Raw genomic sequence first — 14,596 nt, forward strand, 5'->3', positions numbered from 1 at the left:
GTGTATCTTTTAATGATATAATTCCACAGAAGAATGATTTTTAACTATGTATGGAAGATCTGACATCTGCTAAGCAGATTGCAAATGATAAAATCTGATCCTATCAGAGAAATTAAGATGAAGTCAAGAGAACAACTTGACTGCAGGATATAATTTTCAATTGTTTTCATATGCTTAGTTAAAAGAAAGGCTTGACATGGATAAAAATAATAATTGGAACTGAAAAACAACATGGGACGTTATGAGCTATATACAAGCAATGCACATGTAATAGTAAAAATGTATATTTCATTAAGATTTGAAATAGAGGAAGAATTGAATAAAGATTTCATGACAAAATGGGTTATTCGTTTTGGAAATATTACATGGGTAACTGGTATTAAATTTACAGTGTCATGGTATAAGAGAAAACTTCTCTAAAATGATATTGTTATATGATACCAGAGAAATTATCAAAAATGTACAAACATATTTGAAATCAGCATTGGAAATGTGAAAATCACGAGGGAACCTTTTATTATGCATGATGGGTTTGTGGAAGAGCTAAGAAGCTTTCAATGCAAATTCATACAAGTTGTAAAGGATTTTAAATATTATGAAAATGTTTGATCTTTTTAATTAGAAAAGACTCAAGACACATTATTTTTGTTTATGGTAATTGTAGCAATATTATTGTATACTCAGAAATGGAAGAACAATGAAATTCCTACAGTAGAGGAATGGATTGTGAAAATGACAGAATTTGCTGAGATGACCTGTTTGGTCAGACAAAGAACAACAACAAAACTTTTTTAAAAAGCTGGGATTGTCCATATTCTTATATGGATTTTTTGCTGAAAGAAAAAAAAGCGATATGATGATTTATGCATTTGAGGACTAAAACAGATATAAATTAATTGAAGGGTTGTAGGGATTTGCATTTGAGGATGAATTATAAAATTGTAATTATCTGTTGAAGAGGAGGCTGAAAGTCAAAAAATATCACCAATAACAACAAATCACCTTCCCATGCTGAAGGAAATCAACAACTGGCACATGACCTGAATGTGTTTTACTGTAGATTTGAGAGAAAACTACTGCCACCTATCTCCACAACCCCTATCTCAGACACACCAACAACAGCCAAGCCTCCTACAACTGACCCCATCCCATTAGGCCCACCACCTCTGGTGATTACCGGTAGGGAAGGTAAGTAGATTTCACCCCTGACTTCACCTCATCTAACAGCCCTGCAGCTTGATGAGAAGAAGACCATGTTTTAGGCACCTTCTGAAAAGCTAACAAAGATGGGGCTGATCTCACCTCAAGGGAGCCACAACATTTTTTAACATTTTAAAAATATTTTTAATACTTTCCTTTTTCTGCATATGAAAAACTTAGCTATAAAATGACAGACATAAGAATAGTATTTCTTCTTTTCAAGCTTTCATGTTGTTACCCATTTTATTTTATTTTATTTCGTTTTCTGTTCTTTCAAATTTTTTATTGAACAAAAGGGGAAAAAAACCTATTGCATGGCAAATATTGGCATTCTCTTATGAAAGATGGACCATAAAGAAGTTTGTGTCATTATAAAAAAAACTGAAGAAAAGCATTTTTTTTTAAAAAAAGAATCATTTTCAAAAACAAAACCCTATCCTAATATTTTTTAGATATATTAATACTCTTGATTTAACTCCAATAGCCTGGGGAATATGTTTCATAGAGTCAATCAAATTTCTCAGGAAGAATGTTACCTTATTAAAGTTTTGCAAGCTGGTACAGAGACTTTTGAAACAGATCCTTTTTTAATTCTACAAAATTATTAACTTAGGGAGACCTTTATTTATTTATTTTTATTTATTTATTTATTAAATTTTTATACCGCCCTTCTCCCGAAGGACTCAGGGCGGTGTACAGCCAGAATAAAAACAAAGATGTATACAATTTAAAACAACATTTAAAAAGAGCAAATTTTAAAGGCTGATTATTAAAATTTAAGTTAAAAAGTTAAAAATATTAAAAAACCCAATTAAAATACATCACTAATTATGCCAGTCCCGCTTTAATGAATAAATATGTTTTGAACTCACGACGGAAGGTCCGAAGATCAGGCACTTGACACAGGCCGGGGGGAAGTTCGTTCCAGAGCGTCACTGCCCCCACAGAGAAGGCCCTACTCCTGGGGGCCGCCAGCCGACACTGTTTGGCGGACGGCACCCTGAGGAGACCCTCTCTGTGCGAGCGTACGGGTCGGTGGGAGGCAAAGGGTAACAGCAGGCGGTCTCGTAAGTACCCGGGTCCTAAGCCATGGAGCGCTTTAAAGATAGTTACCAAAATCTTGAAGCGCACCCGAAAGACCACAGGAAGCCAGTGCAAGCTACGGAGCAGCGATGTCACGTGGGAGCCACAAGCGGCTCCCGTTACTACTCGCGCAGCCGCATTCTGGACTAACTGCAGCCTCCGGGTGCACCTCAAGGGCAGCCCCATGTAGAGAGCATTGCAATAATCCAGCCTAGACGTAACCAGAGCGTGAGTGACCGTGCATAAGGCATCCCGGTCAAGGAAGGGACGCAACTGGCGAACCAGGCGAACCTGGTAAAAGGCCCTCCTGGCGACGGCCGCCAGGTGTTCATCAAAAGACAGCCGTCCATCCAGGAGGACGCCCAAGTTGCGAACCACCTCCTTTGGGGCCACTAACTCGCCCCCAACAGTCAGCTGCGGATGCAGCTGACTGTACCGGGATGCCGGCATCCACAGCCACTCCGTCTTGGAGGGATTGAGCTTGAGTCTGTTTCTCCCCATCCAGACCCGTACAGCTTCCAGACACCGGGACAGCACTTCGACCGCTTCATTGGGGTGGTCCGGGGTGGAGAAGTATAGCTGAGTATCATCAGCGTACAGATGATAACTCACCCCGAAACCACTGATGACCTCACCCAGCGGCTTCATATAGATGTTGAACAGGGTAGGCGAGAGAATCGACCCCTGAGGCACCCCACAAGTGAGGCGCCTCGAGGACGACCTCTGCCCCCCTGTCAACACCGTCTGCGGCCGGTCAGAGAGATAGGAGGAGAACCACCGATAAACGGTGCCCCCCACTCCCAATCCCTCCAACCGGCGCAGCAGGATACCATGGTCGATGGTATCGAAAGCCGCTGAGAGATCTAATAGGACCAAGGCAGAGGAACAACCCCTGTCCCTGGCCCTCCAGAGGTCATCCACCAACGCGACCAAAGCCGTCTCCGTGCTATAACCGGGTCGGAAGCCGGACTGGAACGGGTCCAGATAGACAGTTTCCTCCAGGTGCCGGGGGAGCTGCCATGCAACCACACTCTCTACAACCTTCGCCACAAAGCGAAGGTTGGAGACTGGACGATAATTACCCAAAATAGCTGGGTCCAGGGAAGGCTTCTTGAGGAGAGGTCTCACCACCGCCTCCTTCAAGGCGGCGGGGAAAACCCCTTCCATCAAAGAAGCATTTATAATCCCCTGGAGCCAGCCTCGTGTCACTTCCTGAGCAGCCAGCACTAACCAGGAAGGGCACGGGTCCAGTAAACATGTAGTTGAATGTAACCTCCCCAGCAACCTGTCCATGTCCTCGGGAGCCACAGAATTGAACTCATCCCAAATAACCTCAACAAGACGTGTCTCTGTCGTCTCTGGATCATCGCAATCTTGGTCCAAACTATCCCAAAGCTGAACGATTTTATCGTATAGATAACCGTTAAACTCCTCAGCTCGTCCCTGTAAGGGGTCATCCCGTCCCTCTTGATGGAGGAGGGAACGGGTCACCCGAAACAGGGCGGCCGGGCAGTTATCTGCCGATGCAATGAGGGTGGAAACGTAGGAACGCTTCGCCTCCCTCATTGCCACTAGGTAGGTCCTAGTAAAGGACCTCACTAGTGTCCGATCAGCCTCGGAATGGCTAGACCTCCAAATACTCTCTAGGCGTCTTCTCTGGCGTTTCATCTCTCTCAGCTCCTCGGAAAACCAGGGAGCCAATTGAGATCTACGCCGGGTCAGAGGCCGCAAAGGCGCGACACGGTCCAAAGCCCCAGCCGCGGCCCGTTCCCAGGCCGCAACCAGTTCTCCAGTCGTGCCGTGGGTAAGATCCTCAGGAAGCGGCCCAAGCTCCGTCAGGAACCTCTCCGGGTCCATCAGGCGCCTGGGACGGAACCAACGCATTGGCTCCGTCTCCCTGCGGTGGTGAGCGGCGGTCTGAAAGTCTAGGCGAAGAAGAAAATGATCTGACCATGACACCGGTTCTTTCACTAAATCTCCTAAATCCAGATCATTTACCCACTGACCAGAGATAAAAATCAAGTCTAGCGCCTCCCCAATGTGTGTAGGGCCATCAGTTACTTGAATCAGATCCAAGGCCGTCATGGAGGCCTGGAACTCCTGAACCACCGTCGACGACAAGCCGGCAGATGGCAGGTTGAAATCCCCCAAGACCAGTAGTCTGGGGATCTCAACCGCCACACCAGCAAGCACCTCTAGCAGTTCAGGTAGGGCTGTAGTCACGCAGCAAGGAGCCAGGTACGTGATCAACAGCCCCAGCTGATTCCGGTGGCCCCACTTCACAAGGAGGGATTCACAGCCAGCTATCTGAGGAACAGTGGACTCCCTCGGTTCCAGACTTTCTTTAATCACAACCGCCACCCCCCCACCCCTACCTTGGGTCCTCGGCTGATGGAATGCACGGAAACCCGGAGGGCACAGTTCAACCAGGGGTACACCCCCTTCTGTGCCCAACCAGGTCTCCGTAATGCCCATAAGGTCCGCGGACTCCCTCTGAATAAGGTCACAAATCAGGGGAGCCTTGTTAACCACGGACCGGGCATTACAAAGCATCAGCCGAAGACCCAAGCTCTGAGGGTCTTGACCATCCGGGGAACGAGTGAGGACTGGGGGGCCGGAGCACGTGATCGCTTTTAAACATGCGAACACCTTCGCATTTATAAAACAGCTTACTTGTAAACTCCTTGGGAACCGGTGAACTTCTGCCATTCTTGCATTCTCTGGATGCATTAAGAGTGTTCTATAATATATAAAGGGACGTGGTGGCTCAGTGGCTAAGATGCTGAGCTTGTCGATCGAAAGGTCAGCAGTTCAGCAGTTCAAATCCCTAGTGCTGTGTAATGGGGTGAGCTCCTGTTACTTGTCCCACCTTCTGCCAACCTAGCAGTTTGAAAGCATACAAAAAATGCAGCCAAAACAGGGTGCTGGGGGTCTTGGTTTGGCCAGCAGGGTGCTGCAGGAGGCCGTCCAGACTGAAAATGGGGCATGCCATGTTTTGGGCAGCAGGGTACTGCAAGACATGTCTTCCGATCTCCCACCCACCGGCCAACAGAGGCAAACTACAATGCTGATCCAGCCCTCGAAGAAATCCAGTTTGATACCTCTGCTCTCATGGCTTTGACCCTGCATCCCATTTAATAGGAAAAGTTGTAAAAAACCCTATTATTAGTACTCGTGAAAATGTTACTGTAGAAATGGTGGCATTTATATTAGAAAGATGGTTTAAGCCTTAATAACCTTAATTAAAGACTATCATGTCTGGATTCATTTATATTTAATGCAACACATAAACAAAGGAAGAAACATTCAGGAACCATCAATGACTTATATATCAACATGTAAGAGACATACTGTAGAACACAAAAATTTCCTCCACAAAGGGGAAAAATTGTCAAAGAGATGCTTAAGATAAAAGAGGCAGGGAAAATAACTGCTTTGATGGAAGTAAAAAATTACTTCAAAAATGAGTGAAGGCAAGGAGCTTTCAAAATTAGAAATAAAAACAACTGAATAATTGGGGATGAAACTAAAGTGAAGGAGTGAGGGAAGGAGAGATAACTGAAAGAATATTTTAAAAGATTGGGAATGATAAAGATATGTTGAATATGAAATATAACCTTCAAGGATTCTTTATTTATCCCAGACTACAGATATTTTACCTAAATCCATATAGTACTTCCTTCCTTAAATCTTGCCCAGGAGCTTAACAGAATGCTAGAAAATTTAGTGTCCAAAAAAAAATCAAGGAAAGGATAAAAACCGTGAAAAGTATTGAAAATATGCTAAGTCTGCAGGTATGGATGGTATAACTGGAGACATATTAAACTATGGGTTTGGTTGGCTTATGAAGTGGCCATGCAGATTGTTCAACATGCGTGTGAAGATTGCATCTGTGCCTGATAAATGACATTTATGCAATCTTCATGAAGATTAAATCTTCACACGCATGTTGAACAATCTCTACAGACATTCCATAAGCCACCCACACCCATAGTTCTGCTAAATTGAATGAAAGCTAACAAGAAGAAATATTAAAACTACTAGAGGAATAGTTTGCTAACTGTTTTGGAGAAGGTTTTTTAAATAAAATTCTAACCAATGTCTATTAGAAAAAAGATGACAATGAAAAAAATTATAGGTATATTTGCTGTTGGGCAAATTGTTGACAAATATGTGAATATATTTTATTCAACTTTCATTTCAACTTTCATTAAATCTTATTTCTATGAAGAATGTGTGAACTTTTGTACTCTGGTATCATAAAAGTCTACACAATCTTGGAAGAGCTAAGAAATCTGTAACAATTAAAATTACTGATGTAAGATAATACTTCAATGGTCTGAAAAAAGGGGAAAGATGGTAAGAAAAACTACCAGTTCATTTCAGCTTTAAGATTAGCATTATCTAGTTCCTTCCCTTATTGAATAATTTTGATTCAAATGGTTTTTTTATAAGAAATATGTACATTCAGAAATGCAGGTTGATTTTCCACCTTTTTTTCATCATGCCTCCTATGCCTTCTATATATTTTTATTTATTTACTTATTTGTCAAACACAACAATATATATAAGTAGAAGCATGAAATAACCATACGAATTGAATACAACCAAAGGGAACATTAGGACAGGAATGGTAGGCATGCTGGTGTTCTTATGCACGCCCCTTACAGACCTCTTAGGAATGGGGTGAGGTCAACAGTAGACAGTCTTAGGTTAAAGTTTTGGGGGTTTTGGGATGAGACCACAGAGTCTGGTAGTGCATTCCAGGCATTAACAACTCTGTTACTGAAGTCATATTTTCTGCAATCGAGTTTGGAGCAGTTCACTTTAAGTTTGTATCTATTGTGTGCTTGTGTATTGTTGTGGTTGAAGCTGAAGTAGTCATTGACAGGTAGGACATTGTAGCAGATGATTTTATAAGCTATGCTCAGGTCATACCAAAGGCAGCGTAGTTCTAAATTTTCTAAACCCAGGATTTCAAGTCTGGTGGCATAAGGTATTTTGTTGCGAACAGAGGAGTGGAGGACTCTTCTTGTGAAATATTTCTGGACGCACTCAATTGTATTAATGTCCGATACGCAGTAATAAACATCCTGTTTATTAGTGATTTAATAAATATAATAAACCATTTTTGGACTCTCTTCAGTTGAGTCATGCAGGACTGGTGAAACAAAAACAAAGCACATCAAGCACATTACACATAAATGAAACTGGAATGTGGAACCTATTGTGGTTGAACCATTGGCCATGTTGTTTGAATTCTCTGAGAAGTGAAGCTCAGATCTAAATATCTAAATGTTTCTTGTTCTTGCACTAAGGCTACTGAGATAACTTCATGCATTTGGGTGTTTAATAAGATTATACACCATTAAAACAACACACATCCACAACATTTTAACATATAAAAGGCAAAATTCAAATCTGATCTTTTATTCTAGTTTAAACAACGGTTCCTGACTGTGGGGATCCGCTTGAAGATCTGGAGGCAGCATTCTTCAAAAAGTAGCTAGGAAGATGAAATGAATGCTCTCCCTTGCACGTGGCCTCTTCTAATTATACATGCAGCTCTTGTTTAGAAATGGTTTTCTTCTTCCCAGCACTGCTTTTCAAAATCAAAAACTACCTTACAGCATAAAAATGAACGTGTTGCACAAAGCACAGATGCTGCACATAATGTATTATCTTAATATAAAATCTGAATGTTTTACATTTCTGTCTGGATCCAGCATGTTCCCCACAGCAGCCAATCAGATGCCCCCAGAAAGACCACAAACAGAGCTTTAAATCTCATTGCTGTTCACTAGAAGCTGTTTATTAGTAGGGCTATGCAAAACCACTTGGAGAAGTATCTCAAAGTATTATCCGTGCATGGGCACGCACTCTCATAAAACCCCGTGAGACTTTTTAAGTACAACAGCAACATATGAAGCACTGGCATTCAAATAGTATATTGCTCAATCCCAGTACTTAGGGCATACTGTCTCATAATCTAAAGATTATTATGAGTTTTAAGTTTCAGTGATATCTTCTCAAGGCATTAAACACTAACCACTTTCATATCTTGTGGCAGCAAATTCTGTTAATTAACGTATCATGGGAAGTACTTTTTTTTGTCTGTCAGCATCTGCTGTGATCCTAATGAAATAATAAAATGCTTTGTTTACACCAAAGGTACTCAATCTGTCACTCTCCAAACATGCTGTAGATCTCACCCTTAGTCAGTGTTAAGAGATTATAAGAGCAATAATGTAACAGGTCAAGATCCAGTAATGGTCAAGGCACCAGGCTAAAAACCAGACCATCATAAGTTCTAGTCTTGCCTTAGGCACAAGGCAACTGGGTGACTTAAGGCCTCTCCCTCAGCCCTAGAAAGAAGGCCATGGCAAACCGCTTCCAAAATCTTGCCAAGAAAACTGCAGGGACTTGCCCAGGAGTTAAACCTGACTTGAAAACACCAAAAATAAAAAGGACACAACTTTGTTACTTATATGCCATGGTCAATGGTGGGATTCAAATAATTTAACAACTGGTTCTCTGCCCTAATGATTTCTTCCAACAACCAGTTCACCAAACTGCTCAGAACGTTAACAACCAGTTCTCCCAAAGTGGTGCAAACTGGCTGAATCCCACCACTGGCCAGGGGTCGCCAACCTTGGCAACTTTAAGACTTGTGGACTTCAACTCCCAGAGTTTCTCTCTCTGAGAGTTGAAGTCCACAAGTCTTAAAGTTGCCAAGGTTGGAGACCCCTGTTATATGCTACAGCCTAAAACATGATGGCCACAATGTGCTTCCATTTTCTTTCACTATAATGCATTTAATTAGACAAGATGATCAAAACATACACGCTGTTTCAAATATGATCTTATGTATCAGAGTTCGTATTATATCGTATTATTTCCTAATTTGTTTCTAATGATAATCTGCTTTACATATTGCAGGTGGCCTTTTCTCTCTCTTCCTGTAGACTTTGTGGGGAGACTGAATCAACATTTCCTGTCCCTAATCTAAATTATTTGATCCAAAATCTAAACTATTTGTAGGACTTCCTTCCCCAGTTGCATCTACCCAGCCCACCAGAGCAGAAAAGAAAGATATGTTGTAAGTCCCATCTATTCAGAAAGTACATCTAGTTAGACCAAAGAAAAGGCCTTTCCTGTGATGGCTTCCTTCCTTCAGAATACCGTCCCCTGGGAGATAAGATTGGCCTCAACATTGACATTTTTACAAAAGGCCCTAAAGACATGGCTCTCTCAGTGAGACAAGGAGTCCAGGTGAATATACCAGTAGAGCAGGGGTGGTATTCACTTACCTTTGCTACTGGTTTGCAAATGTGAGCACATGCACATGCACAGAGCATCAAAAATGTGGATAAATGGGATGTAATGACGTCTGGGCAGGTGGGCAGAGCCTCCCACAGCCATCACCGGTTTACCCGAATCTGATAGAGCCAGTTGAATACCATCACTGCAGTAGAGCCGATCAAGTGTCTGGTATGATTGTGTGGTTGCCACCACCAGGGGTGGGGGATTATGGATTCTTACATTGCAAGAAATTTTAATGGTATAAGTTGCTCAAAGTCACCCTGTGTGAGTTGAGTGGCCACAAAAATTTGCTTATTAAGTAAATAATAAATAAATAAATCCAGCAGATGGACAGAATCTTAAATAACGTTCAACCTATAATTCAAAGCTCGGGTGCCATCTTAAGAAGGATAGATCCTCACCATTCAATATACAAAGAGATCTGTGGCTAATGTGATTTCCTTCTCCAAGAAGGAAGAATGGACTTTTTTTTTTAATTCTTGAGAAGGCGGGGCTTAGAACGGCTACAGACAAAGATATCACATGCTTCCTGTCCCTATGCTTATTACTCTATGGCCAAAATTAGTACTTTTGTCTCCAGATGCTGCCCCTTGTGCAAAGGCCATTTGGGCATCACCAAAGGAAGAACCAAAGCAAACATTCCATTCCAAACCGCACTTGGCAGAAGTGCACAGACAAACACGGCAGAGCACTTCCCCAGCGCAATAAAGCTTGAAGGAGAGAAAATAAACCAGTAGCCAGATCAGGTTTCCTTGCCACAAATCTGCAAGAACGGCACTCAGATCAAGGTATGCATAGAATTTGGTTGCAAGACTTATTCTGAACAAAATCCCCCAATCAAATTTAAAGAAGCATAACTATCTGAAGCTTATTCAGATAGTTATAAAAGTCTTATGAACACTGGAGGGTGGGAATTTATATACGTCTTTGTTTGTTTGTTTGTTTTAAAAAAAATCTTTTGCTGGTTGCAGTAGTATTTTTTTGGCAGCCGTTGCAAATCTCTGACAAGTTTATCCTTTTGGTCTGTGTGGGAAATCTGTATGGAAGTCACACACCATGTCAGCGAATGCCCTTACTTGAACGTGAACAGACAACTCCATCCTACAAGGGCATTTAAAATGGACCAGCCCTTTTGCAAATTCCTACGAAAACTCCAAAACAGCAGAAAGTTCTTTCTTGCCCTGTTTACAACAGCTAACTCGATTAAAAACCACACCGACTCTCGCTGCAGTTCAGCTGTGTTTCCCCACAGGCTGTATTATAGTTCTCTAACCAGTCCCACAGCATTGAATGATGTCATGGGATCAGTTCAGCAAGATGAAAGGCATTAAGCGGAACCCGCTGGCACTGGGGAAAACTTCCAACACACAATCCGTGAGGAGCACAGCTTGAGAACAAAAAAAAAAAAAAAAAGGAAAAGGAAAGGGAAAAAAAGAAAAGAAAAGAAAAGATCGGTTATAGACCCAGCTATTCAAATCCAAGAAAGACAGATTTTTCCCTTTCCAAGGAAAAAGGAAGGCGGGTGAGTTGACCTACACTGATAAGTTTTTATTAAATGTATGTAAGAAAAAGAGGAAGCCACAGTATTATTTGCTGCTAAAGAAGAAAGCAATCTTTCTCTCTCTCTCTCCCTCCCTCCCCCCCACTCTCTCTCATGCTCTCTCTCTCTCTCTCTCTCTCTCACTCACTCTCTCTCGTCTCCAAAACACAGCCTTTGATGTACAGCAACAGATCACTGATCAGATTACAGGCATTTGGTCTCACTGCTTGTCTGCCTTTGATGTGTGTGTTTAATTTTATTTTCCTGGATTTAAAGTTTGCCTGGGCTTGTACTGATATAGGTTTAAAAAAAAGGAAAAAGATGAAGGTGTTTAATATAGAAGCTCTGGCAGAGTAAAGTTCAGTTGCAGGAAACGTAGCTGTTGGATGGGCATCAGGATAATCAGGTACAGCATTGTATTATGATTATTATGTTTAAAATTTGTCATCCATTGAATGCTATCTGGTTTGGGGTTTGTTTATTTTGCTAGTGATTTGAAAGGGAAACTTTAGGTTATTTAAATCTACTGCATTCCTAGGAAATATTCTGGGAACATTTTGGCTTATAGAGTCTATGGGGTAATATTAGAATAAGAAAGAATTGTTCTTAGGAAAGAATAATAACTGCAGCATTTTTAGTACCCGTTACAATCATCAGATGTCTTTGTTTAAAAAATAATAATTAGAAATGTGTGGCTTTAGGAGTTGGTCAGATTTACTCAATAAGTACAAAAACTGTCCCCATTTAAATGCTACATTGTGCAACCTCTTCAAAATAAATGATATGTGTTGGATTTAAAGACTTGAGAATCATGGTCTGTAACTTGCAACCCACTGCTAGTTACATATAAACTAGGAATCAGTTGAAATGTGTTTACAATTGAATTGCTTGCCTTGATGAAGGCAATGAACTAGAGTAAACTACACCAGAAAATACACTGCTCGTTACTCCATCACTGCAATGTTAAGTGTGTATATCATGAAGTAAGTTCTATTGGGTTTGCTTCATTGATTCACTAGTTAATATGTTTAGGATAGTAACCTCTACCTCTGCCTCCTGTCCAAATATGTGTGTTCCTGAGTCAGAAATGCTAACAGACAGAATTGCCACTTGTATTTCGAGGTGTTGCAGATGCTAAACTCAAGGGAGAAAAGCTTTCCTACACGTGCAATCCGAGTGCACAATAGTATTCCTCAGAACACAAGACGCTATGAAAGTATCTAGGGTGAAGTACATATACAGTAATGGTTACATATATATTCATTCATTTTATGATCAGCACAATTCTGTGCACATTTACTTAGATGATAAGTCCCACTGTATACTTTTCAAAAATTTACTAAATTGTGCAAAATGTAATATAGAGTTTTTGTTCATTTCCTAATTAGATTCTTTACAGCTCTAGATAAAAATAAACTGACATTTTATTTTTTTAAAAAGATTAAAAAAATCTTTTAAACAAATCCCAGTTTTTTTAACAATGTGGCCAAACTCTGAAATTGTAAACTGTTAAAAACCAAATCAAAACAAGAGTTGTTTAAGCAGCTAATACTCAGAACATGTTAACTGAGGATTAACTGCTCTTAACAGGTTTTAGTGATGAACATCTCTCAAAGGGTTTCAGATTTTATGTTTCAAAATCCAGCCTCTCAATGTGAGATCATCATCATCATCAAATTTTGTGAGATCCATAGCCATCAGCTATGAGACCTCTGACTCATAGTAGTAAGCAAATACTCTGAAGAACATTTGTTGTTTTCTTAATAAGAAAATACAAAACCCAAAAGGCTGCTTACTGGTTCTTTGAGCACATGAAAACACTAGAAGATCAATAGTATAATAAATTCACTGGATAAAGTAAACTATTTAACATTTAACATCATATTTGTGGGAAAGTCCCAAGATAAAATTAGTCTCATTAAAAATAAATATTTTTCTTTTTATTTAACGCTTAAATCCATACCATATGCCACACTCTTAAAACTCAAGCATATCTTTATGCTTGTAACCATATCCACCTCATCCCAGACAAATGATCAGCGCAAGGAGTGGCTCTAATTTATGTTCTCTTTCAACAAAATCTGGAGCCACTCTTATGCTGATAATTTAGGATCATTTAAAAAGTACAATCATTTACATATGTTGTAGTAGCTTCTTTGGTACGTTTAGTCCCTCGGAGAAGAATTAAAATTCCACTAAAACCATATATTTAATTGCCATAATTTAAAGATATAGACATTGTGCCTAATTAGATTTGCTCTGAATTATCAACTTTCATCTAACCTAGCTTTGCTGTACTAATTTAAGTTCAGTCCACTTATCTATTTATTAAATCAGTTTTTCCTGCTTTTGGCTACAAGTAGCAATACAGTATATGTTTGCGTTATGCTGATGTTTATTGATTTTTTTTGTCCTTTTAACATTAAAAATCAATCCGGATTGATGATTCGGAGATTTACAAAATCAAAGCAAGAGCTGAGTATATCAGGAGAAACATAAAATTATGTGGAATGCAAAGGGAAAGGGAGTGATTTAAAAATGTATATAATAAAATAAGAAGAGAAAGGGTCAATGAATGGGTGAAGTATGAAAGTAGCTGAAATACAAAAGTTAGTGATCATGACAAAAGAAGTACATTGATATGATTCGGTTTTATAAAGAGAATGAATGAGATCTGAGTCAGAAAACAAATATATACAGAAGAGAGAATGGACTGAAAGGAAGGAACGTAATGGGTAGATGGAACTGAGAGACAGGATAAAAGTGAATGCATCAATGGTGTTGTAGAGGTAAATAATCCAGTTATTGAATTTTTGCAAATCTATACCATTTATAACTCTGTTAATAGAGCCACGGTTGCATCAATAACTGTAACTGCAATTATACAAACTCTTCAATGGATGTGGTATATCTGGGCTAATTAAATGTGCTGTATGTAAAAGTTTACTTTTTTGTTGATTAAACAAAAAGAATCACTAGCCATATCAGTGGAGAAGGCTTCATTTTCTTATGAATTAAGATAGCATTTCTGAGGATATTAGAAATCAGGCATGGACTTGCTGTGCCTAAGCTCAACTGTAATTAATATTCCATCCAATTAATTCATACTTCAAAGAAACTACTATAAAGTAATGTAAATTACTTTATATTACTTTATATATTTGCCTTGGGCAAATAACAAAGAAAGTCACTGTTAAGTCCAAGCATATACATGCTATATTTTAATCCTTTTATTATTTTCTTAATTCAATAATATTAGTTGTTCTCTAAATAAATATATTGTAATCAGAAGGTGGACTATGTTTGGGGAACCTCAAGTCATTTCACAAAGCTAACTAAAACTATTGGGCATTCTTTATCTCTACACCCAACCAACCTTATAGGGATAAAACTTTCATGACTGAGAAGTAGGATATAAATGTAATACATTAAATTAGAGGTGTCAAATGT

At 39.8% G+C, this 14,596-nt stretch overlaps 1 protein-coding gene across 2 annotated transcripts in view; it reads left to right on the top strand.

Annotated features, from left to right (window-relative positions):
• Positions 1–10,523: 10,523 nt before the first annotated feature.
• Positions 10,524–14,596, top strand: part of TNFRSF19 (TNF receptor superfamily member 19) — a 53,559-nt gene continuing 49,486 nt past the window's right edge. Inside the window, exon 1 of one of the 2 annotated variants that reach the window (XM_058185819.1) lies at positions 10,524–11,128. The gene's annotated coding sequence lies outside the window, so the exon portion shown is untranslated. Of the gene's footprint in view, positions 11,129–11,348; positions 11,553–14,596 lie in introns of those variants that run through there. The other variant, XM_058185817.1, reaches the window with a different exon arrangement.

The sequence above is a fragment of the Ahaetulla prasina genome, chromosome 5 (genome assembly GCF_028640845.1).
Source record: "Ahaetulla prasina isolate Xishuangbanna chromosome 5, ASM2864084v1, whole genome shotgun sequence".
Taxonomy (NCBI): domain Eukaryota; kingdom Metazoa; phylum Chordata; class Lepidosauria; order Squamata; family Colubridae; genus Ahaetulla; species Ahaetulla prasina.